This window comes from Lepidochelys olivacea (assembly GCF_965140295.1).
Source record: "Lepidochelys olivacea isolate rLepOli2 genome assembly, chromosome: 5".
Classification (NCBI taxonomy): domain Eukaryota; kingdom Metazoa; phylum Chordata; order Testudines; family Cheloniidae; genus Lepidochelys; species Lepidochelys olivacea.
In genome coordinates this window covers 133,322,954-133,335,439 of record NC_140415.1, presented here as the reverse complement: position 1 = coordinate 133,335,439, position 12,486 = coordinate 133,322,954, and the positions used below count along the sequence as shown (strand labels likewise).

Sequence of the window (12,486 nt, the reverse complement as noted above, 5' to 3'; positions counted from 1 at the left end):
CCCCCCCCAGTTTGAGCTCTGACCACGAACCCACAAAGGGAAAATAAGACCCTTGAAGCTGAAATCCTATCCTTAATCTGCCTCCCAGTTCTGCCATCAGTACTGCCCTGCACAAAGGTCTATTCTGCCATCACTGCATAAGGAGGCTTTTTATATAAAGTAGCACAATAAGGGGCTTAAAACAGCTCTCTCCTTGAACTCCTGCATACATGGGGCCAAATTCTCAGCTGGTGGGTAACTCAGTTGAAAACACTGGAGTTTTGCTAGCAGAGAATTGGACAAATGGCATTTTCCAACTAGCTGGGGAGGAACATACAAGTGTCTTCCTAAACCATGGCTAAATATGGGGGTGGGGGGTGGCAGGGATGTATGAGGGGGTTCCTCATAGCCCTATTGAACTGATGTAAAAAACACACAGATTGAATTCCATCTTCAAGAAGGATCTGCAATCATCTGTATCCATCACTAGGGACTGTCTATTCCTCGGTGTTTGTATAGTGTCTAGCACATTGAGTCCCTGATCTTGGTTGGTCTCTAGGCACTACTTTAATAAGCATGATTCAGTAACAAGCACTCCCGTGGCACAAAGCATTAATAAGGTGTTTAAATCAAACAGTGCAACTGGGAGTTGATCCAAGCATCAAGAGTAGGGTTATTGGATGTGTTGCTTCAAAATCCACCCTCCCACCCCCGTCTACATTTTCTGATATGGGATTTTACCCATTGCAGCCACTTCTAATTTCTTAGCTGTGTGCATGCTGTAGCTCAATTTCCACTTTTAAAAAAAGCTGACCTCTGCTTACACACCCATGTCAACACACCAGGACATCAGCAGCAAGACGCAGCTGGAAACCGTCAACACAGCTACAGCAAAGGGGGCTGCAAGTAAAAGGCCGTGAGCTCAACAAGTGACCCTCTCTCCGTAACAGTCTAGAGGAAGAGCATGCATCTTGAGATCTACAATTTTAGAATTATACCTGAGCAACTGCATGAATGAAAAATATGCATGCAAAATTTCCACACCCACAATCATGGTAATTGAGTGCACAATGAACCGGTAAGGTAGATGCAAAGTATGCCAGTGCTCATATCCAAAGATGTAGACCTAATTTTGCCCTTCCTTGTCTGTGTTAGAAACAGGCCTGCTCTTTCCCTCTGTATCTTCATCAGGCTCAATTTCTCTCAAGTTTCCCAACATATTCAAATCTCAAACACTGTGAAAAGGACTGCAAAGGCCTGGTGAAATTTCTCATTGATAGCATCAAGGGTTTGGCTGCAAATAAGATGTGATTCTGAGAACATAGTGTCACTGCTAAAAAGGGAGTTAGCAGTGATTGCTCAATTTCCATTTATTCCTATTGCCAACAAATTCCATAGTTTAAACACTTGTGGGGAAATGGTTGAGCAGGAAGTGTATCTGTGGAGAGCACTGACTGAGTCACTCGAGGTTTCCAAAGGTTATTACAGTTGATATGGAGGCCAAAAAACCAGAGTGGGCGTGTAAAGATTTTAAAACTGAACGCAAGGGGGTGACCTAAAGCTCTCAGGTGGGGAAAAATTTTGGTGGCTTGTGTACATGAACGCTTCCACCATAGCCAATACCGGTACCGTAGCAATGGTGGTGGGCATCTTTCCTAAATTCCTCTGTGTCAACACAACCTGGAACCAGTTCAGGGGTGTGTATGTGGTAGAGATGGGGCCTCCTATCCATCCCTCTATAATTGGCTTGTCCAGTTCTCTTTTCTCCCAGCTTTGTGTGAGGCAGGACAGCCCAGAATGCACTGTAGACCATGCAGCTCTGTGTGCATGTCTTCCAAGCACTTGGTCTCGTTTGCTGGGGCGGTGTGGTATTTTCCCAGCATGCAAGCTTTCCCAGCTAAAAAGCATAGGTTAGAGCAGGGAAAGAGCTGAGGATATACACAAGTGGCTGTGATAGCAACAAACCTGCTGCATCCCTCCCACCTGTCCCAGGCTTTGTGTTACTATCCCCCTGTTGGCCCCTAAGCCTGCTGGCCTGGTTGAAGGGCAGTTTGCAGCACCACTCGTATTTGCTCTGTCCACCCCTCTGCCTTCATCAAAGGGTGGGTGGCTGGGCCAAGCCAAAGTGGAGCTGTATCCAGCATGAGCCACTCAAAATGTCGTTGGGAGGTAGGCTGCTATGTGGATGCAAACAGAACTGTTACTGCTCGTGGTGACTGTGCCACAGACATGTGACACAATCCTGATTAAAAGTGTTTAGTGTGGAAAGGATCTCAAAATGTACCTGTAAATGGTGACTCATCGAGTGGGACTGTTTCCAGTGGGGTCCCACAGGGATCTGTTCTGGGCCCTTTGCTATTTAACGTTATCAGTGACTCGGAAGAAAACATAAAAGCATCACTGATAAAGCTTGCAGATGATCCAAAAATTGGGGGAGTGGTAAACAATGAAGAGGATTGCTCGAAATCAGTGACCCATCTGGATTGGTAAATTGGATGTAAGTAAACAATATGCGTTTTTTAATATGGCTAAATGTATACATCTAGGAGCAAAGAATGTAGGCCACGCTTACAGGACAGGCCACTCTAGCCTGGGGAGCAGTGACTCTGAAAAGGATTGGTTCTCCCCCTTCCCGCCCCGCCCCCCAATCAGCTGAACTTGAGCTGCCAGTGTGGTGGTTTGGCCAAAAGGGCTAACGCATCCTGGGATGCATAAACAGGGGAATCTCAAGTAGCAATAGAGAGGTTATTTTACTCTTTATTTGGCACTGGTGTGACTGCTGCTGGAATCCTGTGTCCAGTTCTGGTGCCCACGATTCAAGGAGGATGTTGATAAATTGTAGAGGGTTCAGAGAAGATCCACAAGAATGATTAAAGGATTAGAAAATATGCCTTTATAGGGATAGACTCAAGGAGCTCAATCGATTTAGCTTAACTAAGTGAAGGTTAAGTAAGGGGTGACATGATTACAGTCTGTAAGGACCTAAGTGGGGAATAAATATCTAATAATGGATCTTCAATCTAACAGCAAAAGGAATAACACAATCCAATAGCTGGAAGTTGAAGCTAGACAATTTCAGATTAGAATTTAGAAGCTGGACTGGAAATAAGGTAAAAATTTAACAGTGAAAGTAATTAACCATTGGAACAAATTACCAAGGATTGTAGTGGACTTTTCCATTGCTGATGATTTTTAAATCAAGATGGGATGTTTTTCTAAAGTATCTGCTCTGGGAATAATTTTGGGGAAGTTCTCTGGCCTGGATTATACAGGGAATCCGATTAGATGATCACAGTAGTCCCTTCTGGCCTGGGAATCTATGAATCTAAGGCCTTGTCCAGAGCCCTGTAAATCTGCGGATAACCGCAGGTGCGGATATCCACGGGTGTGGGTTTTCTGATTTGGATGGGGATAAAATTTTGTATCCAGGCAGGGCTTTAGTCTTGTCTACACTGGGAGACTGTCCTAAAAATTGGAGAGAGTCCAGCGAAGGGCAACAAAAATTATTAGGGAGCTGGAACACATGACTTCTGAGGAGAGGCTGAGGGAACTGGGATTGTTTAGTCTGCAGAAGAGAAGAATGAGGGGGGATTTGATAGCTGCTTTCAACTACCTGAAAGGGGGTTCAACTACCTGAAAAGAGGATGGATCTAGACTGTTCTCAGTGATAGCAGATGACAGGACAAGGCGTAATGGTCTCAAGTTGCAGTGGGGGAGGTTTAGGTTGGATATTAGGAAAAACTTTTTCACTAGGAGGGTGGTGAAGCACTGGAATGCGTTACCTAGGGAGGTGGTGGAATCCCCTTCCTTAGACGTTTTTAAGGTCAGGCTTGACAAAGTCCTGGCTGGGATGATTTAATTGGGGATTGGTCCTGCTCTGGGCAGGGGGTTGGACTAGATGACCTCCTGAGGTCCCTTCCAACTCTAATTCCAGCTATCGGGGATGTATCTGCACTACTGTAGATCTGCCATATGCACCATTTCGGGGGTTCTCCCTCACCACATATGGATTCCAAGGCCTGAAAGGACCATTGTGATCATCTAGTCTGGCCTCCTCCTGTATAACACAGGCCAGAGACTGTACAACTTTTTAAAATAGTTCTACAGATCTGTTTCCTGAAAATAATTTTGATTTCTTGATGGAAAAACCTGGAAACTCAAACACCAACAGTGTTTGAGGTTTTTTTTAAAACTTTTTTCCATTTTTCCCCCCCATTTTTTCTTCCTCCTCTTCCCCCCACCTTTTCTTTTTTCTCTTGTTTTCACTTTTTTCCACAGGGTAAAACAAGTTGGGGCAGGGAGAGAGAAGGAAATGAGGAAAAAACAAACACCTGAATTTTTTTTTTCAGTTTAGAAGACAAGATTTTTTTCATGATTTCATACAAAAAAATCTTTTTTGTGTTTTCTCTCCAGGAAATCTATTTACCACTTTTTGATGTTTGCGGGGGGGGAGGGGGAAACTGTTTTGAATGAAATGTTTGACCAGAACTACAACCATAATTGTACCAGTGCAGTCTGAGATTTCTGGCCTAACTATACTAAAGTTTATTTGAGCATAAGCTTTCGTGAGCTACAGCTCACTTCATCAGATGCATACTGTGGAAACTGCAGAGTGGGGTGGGAGGAGGTATTGTTTCATGGTCTCTGTGTATATAATGTCTTCTGCAGTTTCCACAGTATGTATCCAATGAAGTGAGCTGTAGCTCACGAAAGCTTATGCTCAAATAAATTGGTTAGTCTCTGAGGTGCCACAAGTCCTCTTTTTCTTTTTGTGAATACAGACTAACACGGCTGTTACTCTGAAACCTATACTAAAGTTGGCATCAATGTTACCTGTGCTCTGATTTCAGGTGCAGGAGACTACCAATAACTCATCCTTAGTTTGCTTATGCATAGCAACTTGCAAGTGTTTGAGTCCTGTTGCAGCCACTGCTATGAATAAACTCTAATTGCATAGTAAACAGTCCTTGCATCAGCTTTACCACCATTGGAGATTTATTTGTTAGGTTTCCTTGAACATGCATAAACAAATCATTAACATTGGCTTTAAAGTTGTATATCATCATTGTGTGCAATGTTGAGAAGTGGAAGTGGAAAGCAGATAAAATATTGTGGCTGATTTAAATAGGCATTAAATATCTGTGAAACAATGGTCGGCTGATTACACTGATGGGTTGCCTGCAGTTTTGTTCAAGCAGCTTAAATGGGCTGGGGGAAGTGCCTAATACTTGGTGCATTGGTACATAAGCTGTTGGCCCCAGTCTTGCAACCTCACCTCTGCAGGCAAAACCCTCATGTGGACGTGAGATTTTAGGGCCAGATCCAAAGACCATTGAAGTGAAGGGGAATCTTTCCACTGACTTCTTAATAGACTTTGGATCGGTACCTAAATATTTTAGCTCCCTGCAGTTTGCAATTATTTAAGTAAACTTAAGGTGCTTGGTGAAGATATTTGCAATAGACATGCTTGTTTATTTTGAAACCCAGGTGACTCTTTGTATATCTACAGTGTCTGGGTAGCATACAAAGAACTTGATGAAGTTGATACTGAAAACAGCAGCACAGAGAAGAAGGGGCCGATGGAACCCACTTTGTTGTCCAATAAAACAAATACTCTATTGTCTGCTTAGAGGAATTCAGCACTCTTGGTCTGGGAGTATCCAGATTTGATATACAGAGAATCATAGAATCCTGCTTTGAGCAGGGGGTGGGACTAGATGACCTCCTGAGATCCCTTCCAACTCTGATATTCTATGTAGCTGGAGAATCATGGCCTAATATTGGACAATGCTGCTGTAGGCAGTGTCAGGATGAGCTCCATCCTGACCTCTGGTCGTGAGGTGTGGCAAGTTGTGGAAAAGAACTTCAGGGGCTGATCTCATTTGCATAGGCACACCCACCCTGCCTAACATGAGCCCATAGCTGCCCAAATGGTCACTTTGGCTGCTGTGGGATCCCCAGTGTCTCTGTTATTGGGGCAGGAAGAATAAATTGTTACCCTGATTATGGGAACTGTGCTTGGAACAGTACTGTTATGATGGAGGGACTCGCCATCAACTAAGCAGCACTCGCTAGGCAAGGGACAAGGGTTCCAAAACTCTGTGAATTGAGAGAGGCTGGGGACAGGTATTTATACTTGGTGGCATGGGCCCGCTAGTGAGGGCCTTATGTGCTAATTGCACTTCCTCCTCTCTCCACTGTGGAATATCCAAGCTAATGTTGATTCCATTAGGAGTCTAGTTACAGGCTGCTGAGCTGAATTCGCTTTGGGCTAATGATGCACCAGCACTGAGGCTCCCCAACTACAAGCTGAAATCACAAAAGAGCAAAAACTGACTGAGAGCTGAAATCACTGAGTGTTGTGCTAAGTAGTGGGGGAGCCTGAAGATATATTGGGGAGCAGTTTGTGGGACAGCTGGAGCAGCTTGTGGACCAGCAGTTCGTGGGACGGCGGGAGCTGCTTGCGGGACACGGAGCTGAGCAGAGCAGTTTGTGGACCGGCTGGTGGAACGGAGTGGAGCCCTATGGAGCTGTGGGGTGGTCAGCTTCAGATCATGTAAGGTGCCTCTTACCTCTCACCCCCCGCCCCATTTCCACCCAGATTGGGAGGTAAAACTCTGCAGATAAACTTTCGAACTCTGGGGCTGCCCTGACCAGGGACACGGACTTTTGGCCATTGGACTTTTGGGACTTTGGGTGATTTGGGGTTGCTGGACTCAAGAACCCAAGGGAAAGGACACGCCCCAATTTGCTTGGGGTGAGTTTTTGCTCATGGGTTGTGTTATGAATCCTGTTGGTGGTGTTTCCCCAACATAATGCCACATTGTTATTAAAAGGCTTTTTTGCTACACTCAGACTCCGTGCTTGTGAGAGGGGAAGTATTGCCTCCTGGAGGCGCCCAACGGGGGTGGTATATATTTTGTCCCAGGTCACTCGGTGGGGGCTCGAGCCGGTTTTGCATTGTGTTATTGGAATGGAACCCCTAGATACTGAACCTGGCCCTTGTTACTGCCAACTCTAATGGGCAGAAGGGTTACACTGAGAAGACTAACCATGCGTATGTGGCCCCACTCCATGAAGTTCCCAGGCTCAGCAGGGCTGCCATCCCATTGTGGTCTAAATAACTTCTGACTGTTGCTGGCAGTGCTACAAGTTCAATAGCACATCTTCTTTTCATCCTTTTTTAAAAAAAAAAGTCCCAAGGCAGCTACATTGTGAAAAGCTACCTCCTGCTAATACACTGAGACAGAAAGCAGAATTTTGAAGTGACTTAGAGTGGAACTTTTAAAGTTGATTAAGGAATTTGGACACCCAGTTCCCATTTAATTGGGTGTTCTAATCCCAGCCTTGCTTTGCTTTGAGATGCAGTGATTAGCATTTTTTATACTTCATACTCCGCATGTGACCTGCAAAGGAATAGAATTGGGGGTTGTGCCTATTTCTGTCTCCACCTTTTGCTTTTTTATGCTTTATACAAAAGAGTGTGCATGTGAGTAAATCCACATTTAACTCCAAATGCCTGAGAGACACCTGGGAGACAGTGTCTTTGATTCAGCATCTGAGACCTCAGACTTCCCCAGCAAAACCAGAGGTGACCTGACTTCATGTTCCTGATATATTTAAGATTTGGGGTTTTTTTTAAAGGCAGAAAAAATCAAATGGTCTTCCAATCCTTTACGATACATCATAAAGAAGAAAATCAGGGTACAAAACATTTTCTTTGAAGGCCATCTTTAATTTACATCAGCTCTTAACAGCTTCCTTCATTCTGTTGTTAGAATGAATCTCAATTCACATTTTTTTTTTCTCCCTGTCCCCCTTTCCCTTTTGGGATGTGAAGGAGGCAGAGACATCCCAGGGGACCACATAGAGATTTCCTCTATGCAGCAGGATATCAGAGATAAACACACTGAACCTCCATCCGATGAAGTGAGCTGTAGCTCACGAAACTCATGCTCAAATAAATTGGTTAGTCTCTAAGGTGCCACAAGTACTCCTTTTCTTTTTACACTGAACCTGATCAATAATGAATTGAATTCATAGGGGAACCTTGTTTTTGAAGAGGAATTTGCTATTTTATCATAAATGAGATCATGTGTATCCATATTTATGGAGTCAGTGATTTAAGATAAGTTGTAGGTGGCACTAGGCGGTTATAGCACAGGGGGAAAATGACAAAGGAGCAAATACAATCATGGGACTGACTCACCAATTATAAGCTAGCATAATTCCACTGATTTTTGAAGTTGTAAAACTAGAATGACACAGTAGTGAATCAGGCCCAATGTGTGTATACTGTGAACATACGAATTGCCTTATCTGGTCAGGCCAGCAGTCCATCTAGTTCACCAGTATCTTGTCTCAGACGGGGGCCGGCACCAGATGCCTCAGAGGAAGGCATAAGAACCCTACATTAATAGCACTAGTGTTCTAGATCACCACCTGCCCTGGTTCTGTGTTCACTGAAGAAAATTAACTGCACCATCTCTCTCCTTTCTCTGAAATACTGAAGGATGTTTCAAAATGTTTCCCTGGGTGACTCTTTTAAAAAAAAAAATTGTCTTATGGTGGTTTGCCTTGTGTTTCTGGCACCCAGAACTAAAAATATCCTGAAGTTGCATTGTATTGGCTTTACGCTGTTTTAAGACAGGAAATGCAACCTCCCCATGGTCAACCACAGAGTCTTCAGTAGTTTAAGTTTTGGAAGTTCTGAATTATAGTATATGTATTCCATCTTTATGATCCATTTTTTTTTCCTTTCACACGCCCCCCTTTTTTAAACTGGATAATACCTATCAATTGCCTGTGTATTTTCTGAATGACTGCTCTGGTAGGTAATAACAGAGCTGCATGCTAGCTATGGAGAATATATCATTGTACAGATTATTTCTCCTGAGGAAAACTAACCATTCCACCTACAGTGATGCAATAACCCAGGAGACCATGAACAGGACTCCAGGAAACCTCTGATCTTTCTGTCCTAGACTACTGTTGTTGGACCAAGCCCTCTTTTTAAAAACATGTGAACTTCAGTATCCACAACAGTTTAGCCTAGAATTCTAGACAAAGATCACAGATTAACACAACAAACTTAACAAGCTTTTTTTCAAAAGTGCTTTATAAGGAAGGGGGCAGCTCTCCTTGTTAGTGAAGAAGATATCTGAATTTTTAAGTTGTTTTACTGTTCTGTAAGCTCAGGGTCATCAATATTTCCATCTTCAGCATTGGCCCTATTTCAAGGATATATCTCTGCGTTTTATTTGCTCACAATCCAATGCACATTGAATTAAATGGGAAGTCTTTACACTGGAATGGGCCCTGGATCAGGCCTGAAATGTATGAGTTACTGCTCATCATGATAAGGCTCTCTGAAATATTTAAGTGGATAACTCCATGTCCACCTATTTTATATTTGTTGTTTTTGACATGAAGAATTAAAGATCAAAATGTTGAAGGTGCATTTGTTTTTCCTTCACTGATTTTACTGGAGCTACTCACATTTACAGTAGCTGAGGACTTGGCCGGTAGGTAAGTAGGGGGGTGTGTGGTGTTGGCTCAAATGCAGAGGTCCTACCTTGGGCAAAACTCTCATTGACTTTGGGTTGGTCTACACTATGTCATTAGAACAAAATTCCCTGCATTGGACTGAGTTTGTAATTAGCTTGTCTACACTACAGAGCCCTTCCTGCAGACCTAAAGGGCTTTTAAAACTGATGCCTGTACTCTGCCTCTACAAGAGGCGTAGTGCTAGATTAGACCTTTCCATGTCAGATGGGGGTAGTGCAGACCGCACAGTGCATTTCAACTTATTTGGCCTCCGGGAGGTGTCCCAGAATGCTCCAATGTGTCTGTTCTGGTCAGCACTTTCAACTCCACTGCACTTCAGCCAGGTAGACAGGAAGAAAAGCCCCGGGAACTTCTGAATTTCATTTCCTGTTTGATCAGCATGGAGCGTTCACCACCACAGCTGACTATGGCTGCCCAGGGCCGTGAACGCACTCCAGGGTGGAGCACCCAGGAGATGCTGGATCTGTATAGGGAGAAGAGTCTGTGCAGGCAGAGCTCCCGACCTGCAGCAGAGATGCTGACATCAATGCCAAAATGGCACAGGGCATGGGGTGGGGGGAGGCTACACCAGGGACACACAGCCGTGCCGTGTGAAAATTAAGGAGGTCAGGCAAGTGTACCAGAAGACAAGGGAGACAAATAGTAGCTCTGATGCTGAGCCACAAACATGCTTCTTCTATGAACAGCTGCATGCGGTTCTAGGCGGGGGACCCCACCAGTCTCCATGGATACCTCCCAGGGGACCCAGGCAGCCATGGGCAACAACGAGTAGCACATTGTTGAGGAGGAGGAGAAGAATGCACAGCAGGCAAGTGGAGGATCCATTCTCCCCGACAGCCAGGACCTCTTTTCCGAACTCTGGAGCTAATCCCCTCCCAGGTCCCGCTGGTGCGTGACTGTGATGGCGCGGAAGGCACCTGTGGTGAGCGCACACTTGTAATAACACTACGGGGGTTAAATGTAATTGTGGTTAATGTTTATCCCAGTTGTTTACCGCAAATGACAGTGGTAGCGAGTCCAGCTTCGCAAAGGGTACTCCCCGAAAAAGCCTGTTTGTGCCAAGAGTTTCCACACTAAAAAAAAGTCCCCAGGTATGCCCTCAAACCACCTATCCTTTCATGTGTACTTACTATGCCTGCCTGCAAACTGAAATCTGCTGCCCAGTGCTGTACCTTACTGGCAGGCTCTTCTTTTGAAACACAATTTGGCCGAGTACCTCAGGGAATGTATTTACTGCTGTGAATTTTTTCATTGCAACAATTAACCTTTTGTTTTATGCTTTTCCTTGCAGCTGCAACACTTTCTCTGGGTGCTTCCTCTACTCCAGCACAAAGGCTGTTGCAGATTAGAAGTTGGAAAAAGGTGGACAAGGGAAGACCTGTTCTGTGATTTGATGCATTCCTCCAAGGCTGACAGGGCCCAGCTCCATGTATGGAGGCTCACGCTCTCAGAGCAAACATGTCGACCAAGAGGGCTGGAAAGCAAGCAGGGAACAAGAGCATAACACGCAAGAGGAGGCGATGGAGCTTATGGGGGAGCAAACAGACATGTTGAGGTGCAGGAAAGGCAGCTAGACCTTAGAGTCCTACTGCACCCAGGGATGAACCAGCTGCCCTCCTTACCACGTTCCATATCCTCCTCCTCCTCCCAGATGTCCTAGAATGTGTGGGGGGTTCTGTTATCCCTTGAACTCAACTCTAGGGGATGGTTCATGGAGCAGAAGGCTCTCATTCCCATACCTTTGATAGCTTATTACGCTTTCACTGACTAGCAATGTGCCTTTGCCCCTCCCTCCCTGTATTATCAGGCCCTTACCTGGTTATCATTACTATTCATTGCTGTCTCTGTTGCATTTTTATTATGCTAAGAGGTTCTTTATTCACTGTGCACACTGTGGTTGGTGGGGGTTTAGTTGATAGGGTAGTACATGCAAAAAAGGGGGCAGGTTGGTCAGGAACAACACACACAACTACCACATCACTGTTGGGTCATTCACGAAACTAGTTATCAAAGCCTCTCGGAGATGCAGTGCGCTGTGATGTGCTCTTCTTATTGCCCTGTTGTCTGGCTGCCTGGCTGCCAATTACGAGCAATCTGCCTTAACCCCCCACCCCCCCGGAAACTTTTTTCCTCTTTACTTTCACAGATCTTATGGAGCACACAGCAAGCAGCAACAACACTAGGAATACTGCTTTCACTGAAGTTTAACCTAGTGAGTAAATTGCACCAGCGCCCCTTTAGATGTCCAAAGGCACATTCTACCACAATTCTGCACTTGCTTAGCCTATGGTTGAACTGCTCCTTACTGCTGTCCAGGCAGCCTGTGTATGGCTTCGTGAGCCCCAGGAGCAAGGGATAGGCTGTGTCTCCAAGGATAATTATTGGCATTTCAACATCACCAACAGTAATTTTCTGGTCTGGGAAGAAAGTTCCTTCTTGCAGCTTTCTGAAGAGACCAGAATTTCTAAAGATGCGAACGTCATGCACCTTTCCCAGCCATCCCACGTTGATGTTGGTGAAATGGCCATTGTGATCCACCAGCAGTTACACCATTGAGAACTACCCCTTTCAATTTATGTACTCTTTGGCGAGGTGGTCTGGTGCCGAGATAGGGATATGCATTCCATCTATTGCCCCACTGCAGCAAAGCCATCCTCTATGTCCTGCATGTTTCCCAGAGTCACTACCCACCTTAGCAGAAGTGAATTGATTGCCCCGGTGACTTGGATCACAGCAGCCCCCATGATAGATTTACTCACTCCAAACTGATTCCCGACTGACCGGTAGCAATCCAGCATTGCAAGCTTCCACAGGGCTATCACCACTCACTTCTCAACTGCCAGAGCAGGTCTCATTTTGGTATTTCTGTGCTTCAGGGCTGGGGAAAGCAATTCACAAGTTCCATGAAAGTGGCCTTGCACATGCAAAAGTTATGCACCC

General features: G+C 45.0%; 1 long non-coding RNA gene across 1 annotated transcript in view; it reads left to right on the top strand.

Annotated features, from left to right (window-relative positions):
• LOC311520894 overlaps positions 1-11,481 on the top strand; it is a 32,562-nt gene extending 21,081 nt beyond the window's left edge. Inside the window, exons 2-3 of the long non-coding RNA XR_014711727.1 lie at positions 10,233-10,468; positions 10,838-11,481. This is a non-coding gene — a long non-coding RNA (uncharacterized lncRNA). The remainder of the gene's footprint in view (positions 1-10,232; positions 10,469-10,837) is intronic.
• Positions 11,482-12,486: the final 1,005 nt, after the last annotated feature.